The sequence below is a fragment of the Mastacembelus armatus genome, chromosome 5 (genome assembly GCF_900324485.2).
Source record: "Mastacembelus armatus chromosome 5, fMasArm1.2, whole genome shotgun sequence".
NCBI lineage: Eukaryota > Metazoa > Chordata > Actinopteri > Synbranchiformes > Mastacembelidae > Mastacembelus > Mastacembelus armatus.
The window spans coordinates 27,874,000-27,891,155 of record NC_046637.1 but is presented as its reverse complement, the minus strand read 5'-3'; positions in this window follow the sequence as shown (position 1 = coordinate 27,891,155).

Sequence of the window (17,156 nt, the reverse complement as noted above, 5' to 3'; positions counted from 1 at the left end):
TTGTTTGCAATTCTGATTTACATGGTTTGAAATAATCCTATAGGGCCATTCAGTCATTTTTCATCAGCTTTACATTATATATTCTACAGTATCTTTAACCTTTAGCTTCACATACAGTCACAAATGGATGTTATACAGAGGTTTTATACATCGGTGCAGAGCTAAACTTTGAACTTTGTTCCTATAGTGTGTTGAATTAAAAGCTGTAGACATGATCCCTGAAAACTGACTGCCCTGCCACCAAACAACAGGATGTCTTGGTTTGCTCAGCTCGGCTTAAAAACGTTCCCTTCTGCTCGTCTCATTTGGCCAATTCAGATTAGGAGCTGAGGGTCATTTGCAATTTCAAAGCCTGCAACAAGTCTGTAGCTTTTTAAACTGACTGTTTTCCTTGAAAGAAACCAGGCTGGGTTTAATTCAATAAAACCGATGGTTGTGGAAGCGAGCGAGTGTCAACACGTAAGAAGGAAAATGTGGTGTTTGTGTATACGTGCATGGCAGAGTGAGCAGGAGCATATTGAGAAGCTGACCTTGATTGAAAACAGAGCTCACCTGGAACATGTTGCTTCTGACTCGGCTGTCTCTCTCCTCAGAGAAATCAGAGACACACTGACCCCCTGTCTCTGTCAGTGCTGATGATGCAGTACCACACACCTCTGATCCCACTGCAGTCCTCCCTCTTACCTGTACAAACGTGCTGTTGGGCTTAATTAGCAGCAACTTGTCTTTTGTTTGAAACCGCAGGAGAGAAGAAGCAGGCAGTGATAACATTATGCACCATCTCTGGGAGCTTGCACCCTTGCACAGGTGAGATCTGTGTGTGTGTGGGTAGAAATGTTGAAGCAGGTATTTATTACCCAGGAACTCAAGGTAACACGGATTTTATACCAACATAAATCTGCTAATTAAATAACATCCCCTCCCTTGATCCCAATCTACATTCACTCATTTTCCCCGTGACAGCCTTCTCTAACCTAAGGATGACAAATCTGAATGTCATGGTGAGGGATCAGTCATGGACTGTGCCATATACCACCGATCCCATTATACTGTAATGATACTAAAAGATTAGGATGCGACCGTGACTGTGGGTCTCTTTTCCTTTAAACCTATTGAACTTTGGTTACATAATCATTTCACAGGAAATAATTTAATTTGCGAGGTTCAGACGAAGCAGCAGGTCCCAGCAACGGAGCTGTGATTGTCTTCATCCTTTCAATCAAACAGGAAATGATTAACACCTCTGGCAAATTAACGCAATTAACTACTTGGTCAGATGAAACACCAGCTGCATCAGCAAGTTCATATAGTGGATTCAAAACGGAGGGGTGCTCATAGAGATGAGCCAACATTTACTAATCTCCTCACTGTGTGTACATGTTTCCATCACTCTTGCTATTTGAGTCAACAAATGTGTTTACGTTCTTGTTTCTTCCTGTATTTTCTACGTTGATGTGGAAGGAGCCCCCAGCACCGTCACGATTATTGAGCTTTTTGACCTGTCCCAGCATCCATGATGTTTTCTCAGGCTGCTTTAGTTCTAGCTGGTGGTGACATTTATCAATGATGGATCATAAATTGCAAAGGATGTAAAATAATGAAAGACTTTTTCTTATGGTTTAAGCAATTCCTCATTTACTCTAGAATTAAACACATCACTGTTGCAGGGATATAAAACATTAGACTGGCAGACTGAACCACAGTCATTTACAATACAGAATGGCTCCTTTGTTGTTTATGGTGACAGGACCCTATTCCTCAACATAACAAACAGGAAAAACAGCCCAGTGTGCCTTTTTGCATCTGCAGTTATTTGCTGCAAAAGAGAAAAGATCTAAAACTGTAGCTAATTGAAAAAAAGTAGTGACTTCTATCTGTGCAGTATACATAATGTGTTTCCACTGTGTGCATTGCATTAACATACCAGATGGACGTATGGCAATTTAGATAACTGATCCCTAGGTAAGAGGAGAATGCCATCAATGGTGCATTGCATATTCAGATGATTTATTGCAGGCTGGCAGATGCTGCAGTCGAACAAAACGTTCAGCAAATACACAGTATGTCTTGGTGAAGTGGTGAACTCAATCTCACATGCATGTTGTATTGAAAAGTACAGATATGCAGCTTTATCTCAGGTGCAGCATCAAATACCAGGATGTGATGAAGTAGCTTTACTTGGCTGAAACCCACTGGGTGTGGATCAAACTCCTGTGCAGACACCGACTTTAGTGGGAATATTTAGTTTTGTGAAATATTCAGACTTGGCGTTGAACAGATGATCCAATTAGTTTGATGTGATGCCAGTGTTCTGTTCGGAGACTTCTTGGGTGTTTGCAACAAAATTGTGGAGTCTTTCAAGAAGGAAATTAACATAAATCAGCAGAGCGATTTTACTCATATTTCAGAGAACAAAAGCAAAACTCAAAAATCCCCATAGATCATAGTCAGAAATTGCCTTTTTGAATGAACTCAACTGATCTTTGGATTATGAAACAGTCTAAGTACTTTTCATTTAGACCCAGGTGTGATTACATTTTGAATGTGCTTTCATACAAAACGCATTTCTTGTTCAGCACCGGGCTAAAGACTGATGCTGACACTGATACTACATCACCCACTGAATATTAAATTTGTTAAAACAGGATCATAACAATGACGTCATTGATTTTTACTTGGCAATTAAAACTCTCATGTAGTTTTTCCATGTATTGCTCCTTTATATGGAGGCAAACTATCTGAGTGCCCAAAAACCTCATTAGCCCTGAGGGAGAAGTAAAACTTTGCTGGCATGAATTACAAAACCATATTTTTCTTTATGGTTTCTTTGACTTTGAGTGAATGGGCTGCTCAGCGGTTGTGTAACGACTTCGGAGACACTTTCTGACAGAAAAAGTGAACACAGACATCTAGCAGCACTCGAGTGCATGCCCATCTGCTGCACTGTAGCTGACTTTGTGTTTGACCTCCCTCTAGAATAAAACAAGCAAAAACAGACATTTTCAGAAATCAGTAGACTATAAACACAGATAACTTCACGCCTCCATGTATCTGTGTCTATAACCCCTTGGTCCTTTAGAGACACTTCCACTAATGAAATAAACAAGCGCTTAGTTGAGTGTGAAACATATTTTCATCAAGGTTTGTTTTTTAATTTTGGAAATATGGTGATTTTTCAACAGAGGATATGAAGAATAATAAAAAAAAAAAGACCATCTCTGGTTTCACTGCATCAGTTTCGATTTAAACTGTTCATGATGAGTCTGACAATAGAAGTGAGATGTAAAGTTGTTGGCATGGTCCTTTAAAAAGGTTGAGAACCTATAAAGGATCATTAAAAAAACTCAATGCAAAACAATCAAAATCACCAAATGGAAAAGATAAATTCAACAATCAATGCCGGAAAACATTTAGAAACCCATTTCCATGACTTCCAGTCAAAAAAATAAATTGTCAGACTTCAGGTGTTGTTGTTGGTCTGTTCCCATAATCATCTGTATTTCCTACGTGACGTATTAGAGACTCTAAGCCCATTGTGCATTGTGACAAACAGGCTTTAATCAGAATCAGACTTGACCTACTCTATGTACTGTAATACTGTAGTACTACAGTAGTACTACAAGTTTAACTTGTGTGGATTTACAGCTACAGTTTTCTTCTGTCTCTATTTAATTGACATAACCTACATTGTTTTGTCATATTTGGAGTGAAATTTGATGACTTTATGTTTTATTATCCCTGTTCAAAGTACGTTCTGGTGCCGTGAGCCAAATACTTTAAGTTTGTGTGATAAGAACTCAAACATAGTCTATACAAAGCCATAGAAGGCAGCGAAGTGAGTCTGCAGCATCTCTTGTTTGAAATTCTTGTCGTCTTCTCTCATCAAGGGAAAATTCTACAGAGGGGATTGACTGGAGGGGAATAGGGTCTTCAACCCATGACACACCTGGGATTTAACCAAACTGACTCTGAAATAATCTACAGGACACGTAAGAAATAGCTGAAGTGCAAATACGTCATGTAGGTACCATGAAAAATATGTGACTTAAATAAGACCCTACAGGCAGAACGGTGACTCTGAGGTTGCTCTCAGGCCCAGTGGTCCGTTGAGCTAAATGCATACGAGCATATTCATGTTAGAGAAAACCGGGGAGTCACCATGATCAGTCACTGTGACAGATCTTATGTAACCTGTGAATTTATTTGACATCCCATCCAAAACACTTAGTGAAAGCTAAAAATGCTACACATGCTGTTGGTGCTGTAGTAAAAGTCAGGGGCTCGTCAGATTCAGTAGAATTTATCTTCTGGGGACCGTGAGCGTCTGCACAGCATTTGTTGTATTAGTGCCAATGCAACGTCCCTAAGAGCCTGCACAATGGGCCCTACAGGACACATGATTAGAAATCACATCAGACTGCTGTAACATCTGCCTGAAATATCTCTTAGCTACTCTCTGTTCCAGTTCGCTGCTCACGGTGACTGGAATGAGTTTGAAAACACCAAATAATTGGGCAATTTTATTTCTATCTCTGCTTTTTAAGTTTCTATTTCAGACACATTTACTGGCATGCAGTCCACGTAACTGTAACACACCTCTACCATCACTTCTCTACTGTACGGAGTTTATTTTAGATAATAAACCTTTTTTTTTCTTTTCTCTCCTGCTGTTACGTCACCATGTTTTGCTTCTTTATTACCTGTCAAAGCCTGGTCTTAATGTATTTGTCTGGTATTGTGCAAAGGTTAAAACGAAATAGAGGTCAACATTAAAAAAATATTGGAAACCTAGCAGGAAATTGAAAACACCAACCATGCATGACCTATAATGCTGAAGCTTGTCTGGGTGAAGGTCATGGGATAATTTCTGTTCCCACAGTTTCACTTACAGACGTCTCCTTTTCCTCTCTTTCTGATGTTTTGGGTTTTCAATATTTGTGACGACACCTTGGTGGATGGTCACGTACTCACAATACAAACACACCCTCTTGTTTATAGGGTTAATAGCCAGTATCTAGTATTGTCACTACACAGTTGAGCGACTGGGGAATAGTTTTCTATTCCATTTCTCAAAGATCACCACGTGACACTCCTTCCTTCCAGCCTCGTCACATGATGACAGCTCTGCTCTTTTCATTAGTTCTGAACTAGATGCTCTTGCAGCTGAGCATGGCGTGAGATTTCTCTGAGATACGAAGTGGAAGTAAAAGTAAACAGTAAATGCAGAATTTCAGGGATTCATATGTTGCTGTTTATTCTCGTGTTGTGGTGAGCTCGACTGAAGGGTTGACGCCTCTGTATTTGGTGCCACTTTGGGTTTGTTCAGGAGTTAAAACAGGAGACGGGACAGGAGAGATCCAGGTGATCTGACATGTTTCCTGGCTGCAACAGACTCATGTCTTTAAGAGGAGCAGTGATTATTTCTCAGCACTTTGTCCTCCCCGCACTTTTATTTGTACTACATGCATAATCCAGCAGCATAATCCCCATCTATCACATTATGCTGGGGATAAACACCTGAGTTGAGGCATGCGACGCCTACTGATGTACCTCTGCTGCAGCAGGAAACACAGCTGTCCTTCCAGAGGGCAACATTTCATTTGCTTTCCTGTGTGTGTGCCACAAGCAGCTGTGGTGTAGTCGGTGTGTTGAGGCTCAGCGTGGTGCAGCCATGATTGATTTCTCAGCTGTTGTGAAAGGCTATTGTAAGTTTTATAAAACAACCAGACTGAACGCAGAACATTGTCATCTGCTTATTTCAGGAGGATTTCAATAAATGCTCAATTACTTTAAGCAACAAAATTCAACCAGGAAACGTTGGTGAGGTGTTTTGCAGGAAATGAAAGAAAGATTGGCAGGACTGACTGAGGGGCCATGGGCTCACAGCAGGTCTGCCTTTGTACACCGTGAACTGAATGACTGCTCTGTGGTTTCCTAGACTGCTGCTACTTTGACCGTGTTGACTTGATTAACTCTTTATTCCCTGCTGCCTCCCTGTGACGGGCCTGAGCGAAGTGTGTAGAGAATGAAGTGTGGGGACCGTAGATACTGTAGCACAATATGATCAGGGAGGAAACATCATTAATTAATCAGCCTTTTAGTAAACTCTGCATGCAACTATTTCACTGGCGCGTAAACTAAGTGGTTCCCCAGAGACAGAACACGGTGTTGTCATTTCTATTATCTGTAAGAGGCTTGTCACTATTTGCATAATCCCGTGTGCTGCGACGTTGCAACTGTCCGCAGTGACCTCTGTGTACTGTCTGCTGTGCTTCATCATGCTTTATTGCCAAGGAAGACACATCTAATCTAAACATGAAATATCCTCTGCTGCCTGGCCCGACAGATCCCTCAGGGTGACACGTGTCATTTAGATCCTCGTACATTATATCTCTCATATAATGTGCAGGAGCGCAGTCTAATTGATAGCAGCTAAATGGAGCTTTTGCACATTACAGCATGAAAATGTCACAGGAAGACAGACTGACAGCAGACGTCCAATGAGAAAGTGGCTATAGAAGATGTAAGACAGCAGAAGAACATTTGCATTCTCCTCTCAGCAATAAATCCTCGGGCTAAAGCAGCTGCCTTTGGCCGACTGTAACAACTCAGTTAGGTGCAGTGGAAAGAAATGCTGTGGGGTTTCTAGATGAACTCAACCACCGAGGCAATTTATTGTCTAATTTCCTGCTCTGTGATATGACTCTGCTTTTATTTTTCAAGGAGCGTCTGAACTGAGAGACGCAACCTGAATAGAAAAGAGCCTGCAGGTACCCAGACTACCATGCAACTCAGGAAGCATCTGCACTACCTGTCAGGGTGAATACGCAGCATTAGAAACTACCAGAAGTAGGACAGTTGATTGCTAGAGCTACAAAATCTAATCACATATGAGACAAAACCCTGAGAAGTCTCTAAGCATTTACTATTTATTTGTGTTTGTGTACAGCTCTCTGTTTGACTGACCCTCTGCTCTCTCTGTGTACTAAAGCTCAGCTTGTTAAAAACCCAAACCCCAGGGCCCACCCTGCCCTTCATTTTCCTCCACTCTGTTCCACCCTGTGCCATCTGCAAGGCAAGGAAATTAGTTTTTATTCCGAAGAGTTACAGTTCAATTTATCTGTTTGTGTGAGTTAAAGACAGAGTACAGAGTCCTCAAGTGCTGCTTGACAGATGCTGTCAGTGCCCTTCATACTGTTTGGATAGACCATTATTTTGGAAATTAGAGTTGGTTTCTGAAAATCGAGTAAGTTCAATGAATGCAGAAACATAAGAAAGTAAAGCACTGAGGAAATAAGGTTTTTGAATTCTGCTCTCTACACTGGATAGCATCTTAACCTCTGTGGAACCAATTAGAACCCCACATTACACTTGCCTGGAAGTATTTCCATTCTCAGGTGGTAACTCCAATCCATGTCTGCAAGTCAGACATAAACACACGAAGCAGCCAAAACAGTCGGATGATCTGAAGGCTCAACAGGCCGCCAGAGTCTGGGGACATTCTTCATTGCACTGGCTGCAGGGATGCGGTTATCTCAATATATCTCATTATATGGTTGGTCTTTATTACTCTGATTGTTTTACCACGTTAAGAGGACATGCTCTTCCTTTGGGGACACGTGTCTGCAGAGAATCTCTTTGTTTACAGGCTTAGGATAAATGATATCACTCCTCCTTTGGACTGTTTTTATAGTCCCAGCAGCACTGAGACGCGGCAATGGAGTAGCATAGGAATTAGCCGTCTTCATCCATCACATCAGTGTGCGATGCTGTGACTGTACTATCTTCAGCATAATAAATAATCTGTTACATCTTAAAGGCTGCTGGTATCTACAGGATGAAATAATGTTAATATATACATATATATATATATATGTGTGTATATATATATATGCTTTTGTGGGACAATAACATAGCATCACAAACATAAAGGACATGGAAAAAAGTGCACTTGCCTATTTTAAGCTAACCTTGAGAATAATTGCTAAATTAATCACCACAGGCTTAATTAAGTGTGTCCTTGCATCTACATCAGTCACTGAATGCAAAGTCAAGAGCGGGTGCAAATATCAGCTGAAGACTGAATTCATCATAGTTCGTTGCTTTGAAAATAATCCCCAAAAAGTAAAAGAGCAAAGCAGTGAGAGTGTGTGTAAATGTTAGCACGTCACGCTAACTAATTCACTGCCTTCTGTGATAACCAGGATTCCTTCCAGGCCCAGGAACATTTCATGTTTTTAATGTGAGGATTACATTAAAAGAGTCTGTTTACAACTTGGCTCGGCCATTTAGACGAAATGGAAAACATGACACTAATTCAGAGTGAACATAATCCTCAGTCTTCCTCTTAATGGAGTGACAGAGGGCTGACTAATAAGCTAAATTTCACTGGGTAAGAAGATTATGTTTTGTTTCAGCTGAATGGGATTATTAACCACTGATTCCACTGTCTCTGGTGCTGGACAGGATTGTGTTCATTAATGTTCCCTTCTGTGATTGTCACTCACTGCCTAACAACAGTTTACTAATGTTTAGAAGTCTGCTGAAACATGAATAGTACAGTTATATAACCATCAACATAAAAAATCATTAACACCAATACAATATGACCTTGTTACTTCCTGCCAACTCTCAAGTCAGTCATGTGTTTTGTGAATATCATAATAATAATAGTTTTACCAGTCCCTATATTTGTGCTTATACTTTTGTCATGATCTAAGCTCACGTCCTGCCCCAGGCTTTTATTTTGAAGAACTTCCTGTCCCTTGGTCTGGCACCTTTATTTATGAAGCTTATCTCCCTGATTATTTTCACCTGCACCTTGTTATCCCAGGCATTAAAAGCCTAGTGTCCCTCTCCCTGTGGTCAGATTGTCTCCCATCATATTTCTGAGCTTCTTAGCCACTTTTATGTTTTTGGATCTTAGAACCTGTGTCTGCCAGACCAGATCAAGTCTCCAGTTCACCCTCTGTCAGTAATGCTGCCAACAGGCTTCCCTCAGCTCTAAGTCTGCTGTCAGTTCCTCTTCAGTCCTCAGCTCAGACCTCCTACCTGCTCCCAGTCAGTAATGTACCTCACCTGTCAGTCAGAAACTGGATCCACCTGGCTCTGCCTCAAACCACCTGTGTGCTCCTCACCAGTAACTTCTGTATCCTTCTGCCTCCTTGTCCCAGAACTTGTCCACCCCTGACCAAACGTCCAGAGCTACCTGAATCACCTGACCATCCTCACCTTGTCTCCCCCTCTGAGCTTCCAGTCCACCTACCTGAATCTGCCGGTCCCTGTTCAAATTCTCCAGTTTACTCCCCATCAATAACTCAGGCTCTGTGCCTGCCTGCCCACCATCATTCACTGGGCTTAGTCATTGTTTCTGCCCCTGTTGACCAGTTCACAGCTTATCAGACCCCAGAGCTGCTCTCATGTCCCTTTAATACAGGACTGTACTAGACTCACACAGTGTCTTGCTGTCTCTCATTTGGGTCCTGTCCATTTACAAACCTGACAATAATCCAACATAAACCTCCTGGTCTCTTATCGGGCATATTTTAACAATCTGCTGAGTATTTCTTCCCTGACTATATAATCACACTGACACCCACTGTGTCTATTTGACAAAAGCTACATTTTCAATGTGTCATATTTAGAATTGCATTTTAGAGTTTGCCTTTCAAATCTACATCAGGAGCAGGTCTCTCTTTTCATGGAGGTGTTTTGTATTTCTGTTTCAACATGGTGTATTTGATTACATTCACATATAAACCAGACATACAGCTTGAAACATTAATGGGAAAGCCCTGCACCACACACGGTGTGCAGCACAGGAACGTGTCTCTTTGCCTTCAGGAAGTGAAAGATATGTTTTCTAAAGAGAGGGAATGTTTACAACACAGCAGTGCGAGTTGTTTGTGGGCATTTGTGCTGCTGAGTGTTTGTGCGTCCTCCAGCTGGGAGGTTTGTGTGGATACTAGTTTGTTTGGCTGCAAAAACAGAAATGACCATGTGGTGAAATCATCATTTTGTTTCACACTAGTTGGACCAGCTGGTTTCAACTAGTAATATATATTACATGCTCATATGCTAAAAAAATTAGTCACAATTTTGAGAACAATTGCAGAAAGATAAAGTTATTTTTTTCAGTTTTAAGATGGTGCCTCATCACATGATAATCAGGTCTGAAGCTTTTCCTCAGGGCCGTGTGGATCCATGCGACTGCTTTGTGTTGGTGTAGTTTTTGTACGAAGTGGTGTTTTATAGAGTTGTTTTCAAGATGCCACTGAGCTTTCATATTTTTTTAGCACAAACCCAAACCCTTTTTTAAAAATGCACCGGCACATTCTCCACACATGAGCACTTTGGGTTCACCGATGGCAGCTTTCTCTTTTAAACTCCCTGGGACTTAATGACTGGTGAAAGACTTAATCTGACCCGGTACGTGCCGTGGGCAGACTGCTGGGCAGATATTAGAGCAAAGGGCTGCAGTTCTTCAAATGTATGTAATAGTGCCATAAACCGAAAAGCTCCACAACACACTACAACCACACACACACACACACACACACACACACACACACACACACACACACACACACACACACACACACACACACACACAGGCTACGAAACAGTTCAATGGCCAGCAGCTAACTGGAGGTAATGGTCCGAGAGTGTGGAGCTGCTGGTGTTTCAAAGAGCTCTGATTATCCTCCCTCACGTACAGCTCTGTGCCACATCAGCCTGTCTCCACTAACCAACTATCTCCCATCACTGTGTGTGTGTGTGTGTGTGTGTGTGTGTGTGTGAGACGATGGACAGTAACAGTAAAGCACTTTGAATTGCATAGTGTATGAAAGGTGCTATACAAATAAATTTGCCTTTGCCTTTAGAAACAACACACACTTCAATTCTTTGCTCATACAATCCATCTTGTTCAGTTTTAAGGTGGTTCAGTGGTTTAAGTTTTTTAATAGAGCCAGATATTACATGTACTGAATATATCTGTCTATCTCTATGTGTGTGTGTGTCAGAGTGTCCACTGCTGTACTGCACATTACACTGTGGTGCTGCCTCCGCCCTGCAGCTATATGAACCATCCCAGGCCTGTTAGCCAGTATCACACATCTTCTCTCTCTCTGCTGCCATCACTTCATTTCCACTGGCTTCAACATCTCCTCATCTTAATGGACCTGACTCTGTCTTTTATCATCATTCCTGCATTTGTCACCATAATAACAAAGTAGATTGTCTATTATCTATGTTACATTGACAACATTAGTGTGAGTTTTGAGTCTCACACTGTTTTACTAATCAAAAACATCTAATGCTCAGTTAAATCAGTGTAAATCAAAACAGGCCTCCTCCAACCCCGACTCTAACCGACATCCAGGCGACTTCAGTTGAAATAAACTTTGGTCGTTGGCATCAGACTGGCATGAACTTTTAAATACCAGTTGTCTGTTTGCACAAAACTCTAAAAACCAGTGGTTATAAAACGTTTTATGTTCATATTAAGTTAAACTGACTGAAGACTCGTCTAGTGCTAAACAGCAGGTTTTATAATGGATCAAGTGAACGCATCAGATTTTAAAGGTTGTGTTCACCTGGGAACAGAATAAATACAGTCTATGAACAGGATCATTTATAGAGACAATAGCCTTGATCCGTCACACCAGTAAACACAGGCAGAAAAGAAGCATTGGGCTCGTCATAATTTATGACTTGTACACTACAAGTCATAAATTATGACGAGCCCAATGTCCCTGTTTCAGTGTGTAAACCCCATCTCACAGTAGCTTGTAAGGAAAAGTGATTAACCATAAAACAGCTCAAATTACTATGTTATACTAAGTCTTGTATCCTGGCCCACAGAAGGGCAGAGGTATTGACAAGGCATTTTCTTTATTACCGCATACGCTGCCAGTTTTTCTAAATGATCGGAAGAGAGGGAACACCCACACACTGCACTGACTGAGGAAATGATTCAGATCCCTTCACACTTTGTTGTGTTCTAGAGTTGCATTTAAATGGATCACGGGTTTCCATTTTTGCTCATCAATCCACACTCAGTTAAAGTGAAAACATGATATATGCAAATATATATGTGTATTTTCCTGCGACCAATTTAACCGATTGTCGAGAAACTACATGTATATAAATATGTGCGTGTAAGATCTATCACTGCAGGCCAGGACACAAACCAAGTCTGACAAAGTCTCTGTAAAAGTGTGATAATAACATAGTGGTGACTCATGGGTAAGGGCAGGGATATAAAATCATTTCCCACAGTGGCCTCACTAACCAGGACTCTTTAGCACCTTAGTCAGGGAGGAGACCAAGAACCCAACAATCATACTGGACTAACAAACCTCCAGGAGAATCTGCCAAAACCAGCAGCGCTCCATCAACCATGCCTCTCTAGAACTTGGATTATGGAGAGACAAAAAGCATCTAAAGGACTGTGAGAACATAAAGAAAAAGCTCTAATGAGACAAAAATAGAACCTTTTGTGAAAAGGTCCACGCACTATGTCTGGTGAACACCAGATACTGGTCATCACCTGACTAATACCTCAGCAGCAATCTGATCTGACAAGCTTCAGAGGATCAGGCAGGAAGAATAAACCTGGATAAACCAGGAAAACCCAAAGATGTGATAGGCTCCAAAGGGCCTTCTTCAAAGACCTGAAATCATCATCTGAATACTGAAATGGGTCAAATGGAAATTTTATGAATTTGCAATTACATGTACAATACAACATGTGAAAAAAAGTGAGGGGACCTGAAACCAGCACATAAAAAACTTTTCCAGATGGCCTTATCCTGTTATTGTTTTGGAAGCAAATGTCTCAGATCCTTTTTTATTTAAAAAAAAAACAAACTCAGGAAGCTCCTGTAATCATGCAGGGCATTCCTTTAGGAGTGAGGCCCACTTGAAGAGCTCTGAATACAACACTGTCACATTCAACCCAGCCTCACCCCATAGCATACTAATAACATGGCATTTGAAAGTGTGAAATCATGTTGTTTGTATGACTTGGGGTGAGACTGGGCTGCAAACACGCAGGATACGACTCTTCAGGCGGTTCAGGTAATATCTGTTCAGCTTGTGTGACGCACGATTAACTGTGAGATTATCTCATTTCTCCTGAACCTAAACCACTAAAATAATAATTGTGTCTTCTATGCAAGTAATGAGAAAACTGATTTACTGAGACCAGTCAAATCTCATGAATATTATAAACCTGTGTGTGTAACATTGGCTAATATCAACCTACTGGTTATACCACTCTCATCTCTTTATGAGTTCAGCTTTTCAGTTGTAACTAGACTCTTCTTCTTTCCCTTAAAGTTGGGGGGTTACATGAGGCTTACAAACCTCTGAGATGTGGCTATAACCCCAGACAGTGAAAACACCAGCCCCTCTGTACAACCAGTGGTTCACCATAGTGTTTTAAGATGTTTGCATAGAAAATACATCAGGCATCACTGAGCCAGGAGGGACAGCATCCCTCCATATCCCACAGGGTGCTGGCCTACTTTTAACTTGCACCTCATGACACAAGATCACTCAGAGGAAAACTGTGTGCTAAGAACTTCATGTACTGAATAATTACATAAGCAGCAGGAGCCAAAGGTATTAGTGGGCAGATCCTTTGTGTCTTCATACTTCATCATGGGCTTGGACCTGATCTTAGTCTCTAATTAGATCTGTCAACTCAAAGCTCAGTGTCTGTGGGAACAGAACAGAGAACCGCTGGTCCACTTGAATCAGGCAGCGGGTTGGAGATGTGATGCTGCACAGGCTTTAGCAGCTGGAGAGCTGGAGCTCAAATTAATTAATTTTAATGATGGTGGATGTCGTCTCAAGCAAATCGCAGTAAATGTGTTAGTTTTTAATAGACGTGCTGTGGCAGGGTTCACTGCGTGTGCAGGGTCCAGCACCATCAGCTAATTTAACACCTCGTGTTGTTTTTACCACAGCTGTCCCAGTATCAGCTGTGTGACTGGACCAACAGCAAACATCTGTCAACTCACAAGGACACAAAGGAACAATTTGATTAAACTGTTTATTCATAATTAACTATTGGTATAAATGTCATTTCAATAGAAATATTACAAAACCTTAGATTACATACGTGGATCTTGCACAAGTACTGCAACTCTATGATGTATCAATAATATGCTGTATATATACATACTACATACTGTAGGTAACTTTATTTAATTCTTGTACATAGAGAGATCTGGCTCCTTGTGTTTGTGCACAAACTTAACCAATTAAGATGATTCTGTAATAATAAGTACAGTAAACATAATAATAACTAGAGGTGTTATGTATGTAATATATACAATATATACAAGTAATAATACAGTATTATCTGCATGTATAACAGGAATCAATAGGAACATTATATAGAATTTTACTATATCATTATTATGCTTTTTTCTAATATAATACTTTGTTATTAGTCTTTTTTAAAACGCATAATAATGACGACAGCAGAAATCCTCTTACGACTATAGTAATGGTGGTTTACAGTCAAACTGGTGCCTTTACTTTATTCACAGTAGAAATACACAGTAGAAATACACAGGTGCAGTGATGACATGCAACAAAGGTTTGCAGATGAAACTGAACCTGGAATATTAATTAGTATCTACCTTTGACCTCCAGGGCATGGACTGACATTATAAAAACCCCTTTCAATATTTGTGAAAACAGCGTTAACATCAGGAAATCTTCTAGCATCACATTTTCCATCTGTGATCTTTCTTCCACTGTAGTTCTGTGATCACCACAAGAAACCTGGACGTCTCTCAGCTTTGTCATCCTACTTTTCTCTTTTCCGTATTTCTTTCTACTTTAGCGTTCAGGTCTTCTGCGCTTCTCCTGTCAGACATTTCTACCCCTCGAGTCTGTCGGGCAACAACTTCAACCTCATCCTGTTTACCTTTTCACCTGATCTCACATGTAGTTACGTCGTACTTTGACACCACAGTTGTGTCAGTATTCAGGAGCTGCAGCTCTCAGAACGTGCAGAACATGTAGGTGTTTTTATTTGAGGACTCTCAGGCCTGGTTGAGCCTGTGCTGCTTCCCCAAACAGACCAGACTTTGTGATGTGTTCAGACTCAATGGTAAGACCCAGTGGTAAACTGGAATGATACCAGTTTTAAGTCTGATGTCAAAACATTTCATTTTAACACGTTGCAGTGGCTCGTTCCAGATGTTACTGAATGTATTCATCAGTGATTCAACAATGACGTATAACGATCACCTGATATGTCTGATATATTTATGAACTTTGCTTAAATAGTCCATTAAACAATGTTTTACTAAACTGTATGCAGCCCAGGGACTGAACCTGTCTAATTGGAAATATTTAGTCTAGAAATTCAGACTTTGGGGGATCCAGGCTCTGAAAGAAAAAGTAATAAGTCTGACCCTGACCGAAGGTCTACTCTCACTCTACAGACAACTTTATGTTATTTTAGTATCAGCCAAACGTCAGGAGACGCTTTGCTGTCATATCTCAGTACTGTAACTTTACAGGAAGTAGATTACACCTGTAATGTTGACCTTGTCACCTGTTCACTACCCAGACGCTCAGAAGGTTTAAATCCCTGACACTAATATGACTTGACTTCAGTCTTTGTAATAAAACGGCCCAGTAAAATTTCTCTGACCCTCTTAAAATCCCCATAAAACACATCAGTGACTTTGTTAGAATATTATTTTGTTATTGTTGTAGTTTTCAGATAATTTCCCATGTCATTAGTCACATGGTGCCTCACCGAAAATATAATTATTGAAGTCATTAAAAATGTTCCATCCAAATACACATCACATCATCAGATCTAATGTATTATTATTATTATTATTATTTTCCTTGACATCTTAATTTCCACTCAGTGTTAAATCATTTCCAGTCGTTGCCTTACTCCCCTCAAATTCCAGTGGATCTATCATTTTCCACTCAAAGTCACGAAAAGGGGGAATGACTGTCTGGCATTTCCCCACTGGGTTTGCTCTTAGCCCCCAGTTTTCAGTTCTTCTAGCTACTGTCACATTTTCCTAAAAACCCAAAACATGAAAAAGTGAGTGAGTGTTTAGTGAGTGTTTAGTCATACAGTTTCTACTGTATATACTGTATATGTGTAGAGTTTCTGCCTCCATGTATTGTGGCTATTAATGTTCCATTAATGTGCATCATCGCTTCAATTAAGCAAAAATAATCACCATTGTTTTGTTAGTTCCTAAATTCCAGTGCAGCGACGCACTTGGCAACACGAGATAGGAAGAAGGAAGAAATGTGCATTTACAGAAATCCCTGGAACGTAAATACAATGGACGCTATGAGCACAGCCAAGAAGATTTCATCTTTACATGTGTGCTTATCCTTTAGAACAGACTCTCAGTACAGTATCATATATTAACAGCACAATAACACCAAGCGGCTCTTGAGTCATTTAAGCAAAGAGAAATTTTTTTCTCGGATCCTCGGGGGCTCAATGAGACGGATCCAAGGCCTAAAGGTGAATCAGGAATCCAGTCTCTGTTAAAACACGTTGACAGCACCGAGGGAGATGTAGCAGAGACGTGTGCGACGTTTCCTCTGGCTCTAGTGTCTTTCCTGAAAAGGCTTATGGCTCAAATATCTGACGAGCCAACGAAGGCACTTTCTGTCTGTAACCAGGTCAGGGTCACAGGGCGGCGTCTTGGTGGTGTCACACCCCCAGTGCTTTTATTTTAAAGTCCTGGTCTGTAAGAAAAAGAAAGGATCAATATTTCTATAATCAGTCCTGTTATACGCTGTACAGAGTCCTGGTTAGTTAAAGAGAAACTATCGTTGTCTTTTCTTTTTGGCACAGTATGAAAACATCTCATTCATTCCTCATTATCTGGACCCTCCAGTTTTATATCTGACCACAAAAACCGTCTCAGATGAGCTCGGTTGCTTAGAGAATGAGATCCGTGATTCAGGACAGATCTGGTTCTGGCCTCTGAAGCTGCAGAGCAGGAGAGTGTGGATCAATGGCGCACATCGCCCCTCAGTGGTGATAACATGTGAGAGTTTTTATTCCTCACTGAACCGGGCACCGACGGATATAACAGCTCGTGCACTGACATGCTGGACATTCCGATTCTTACCAGAGATGA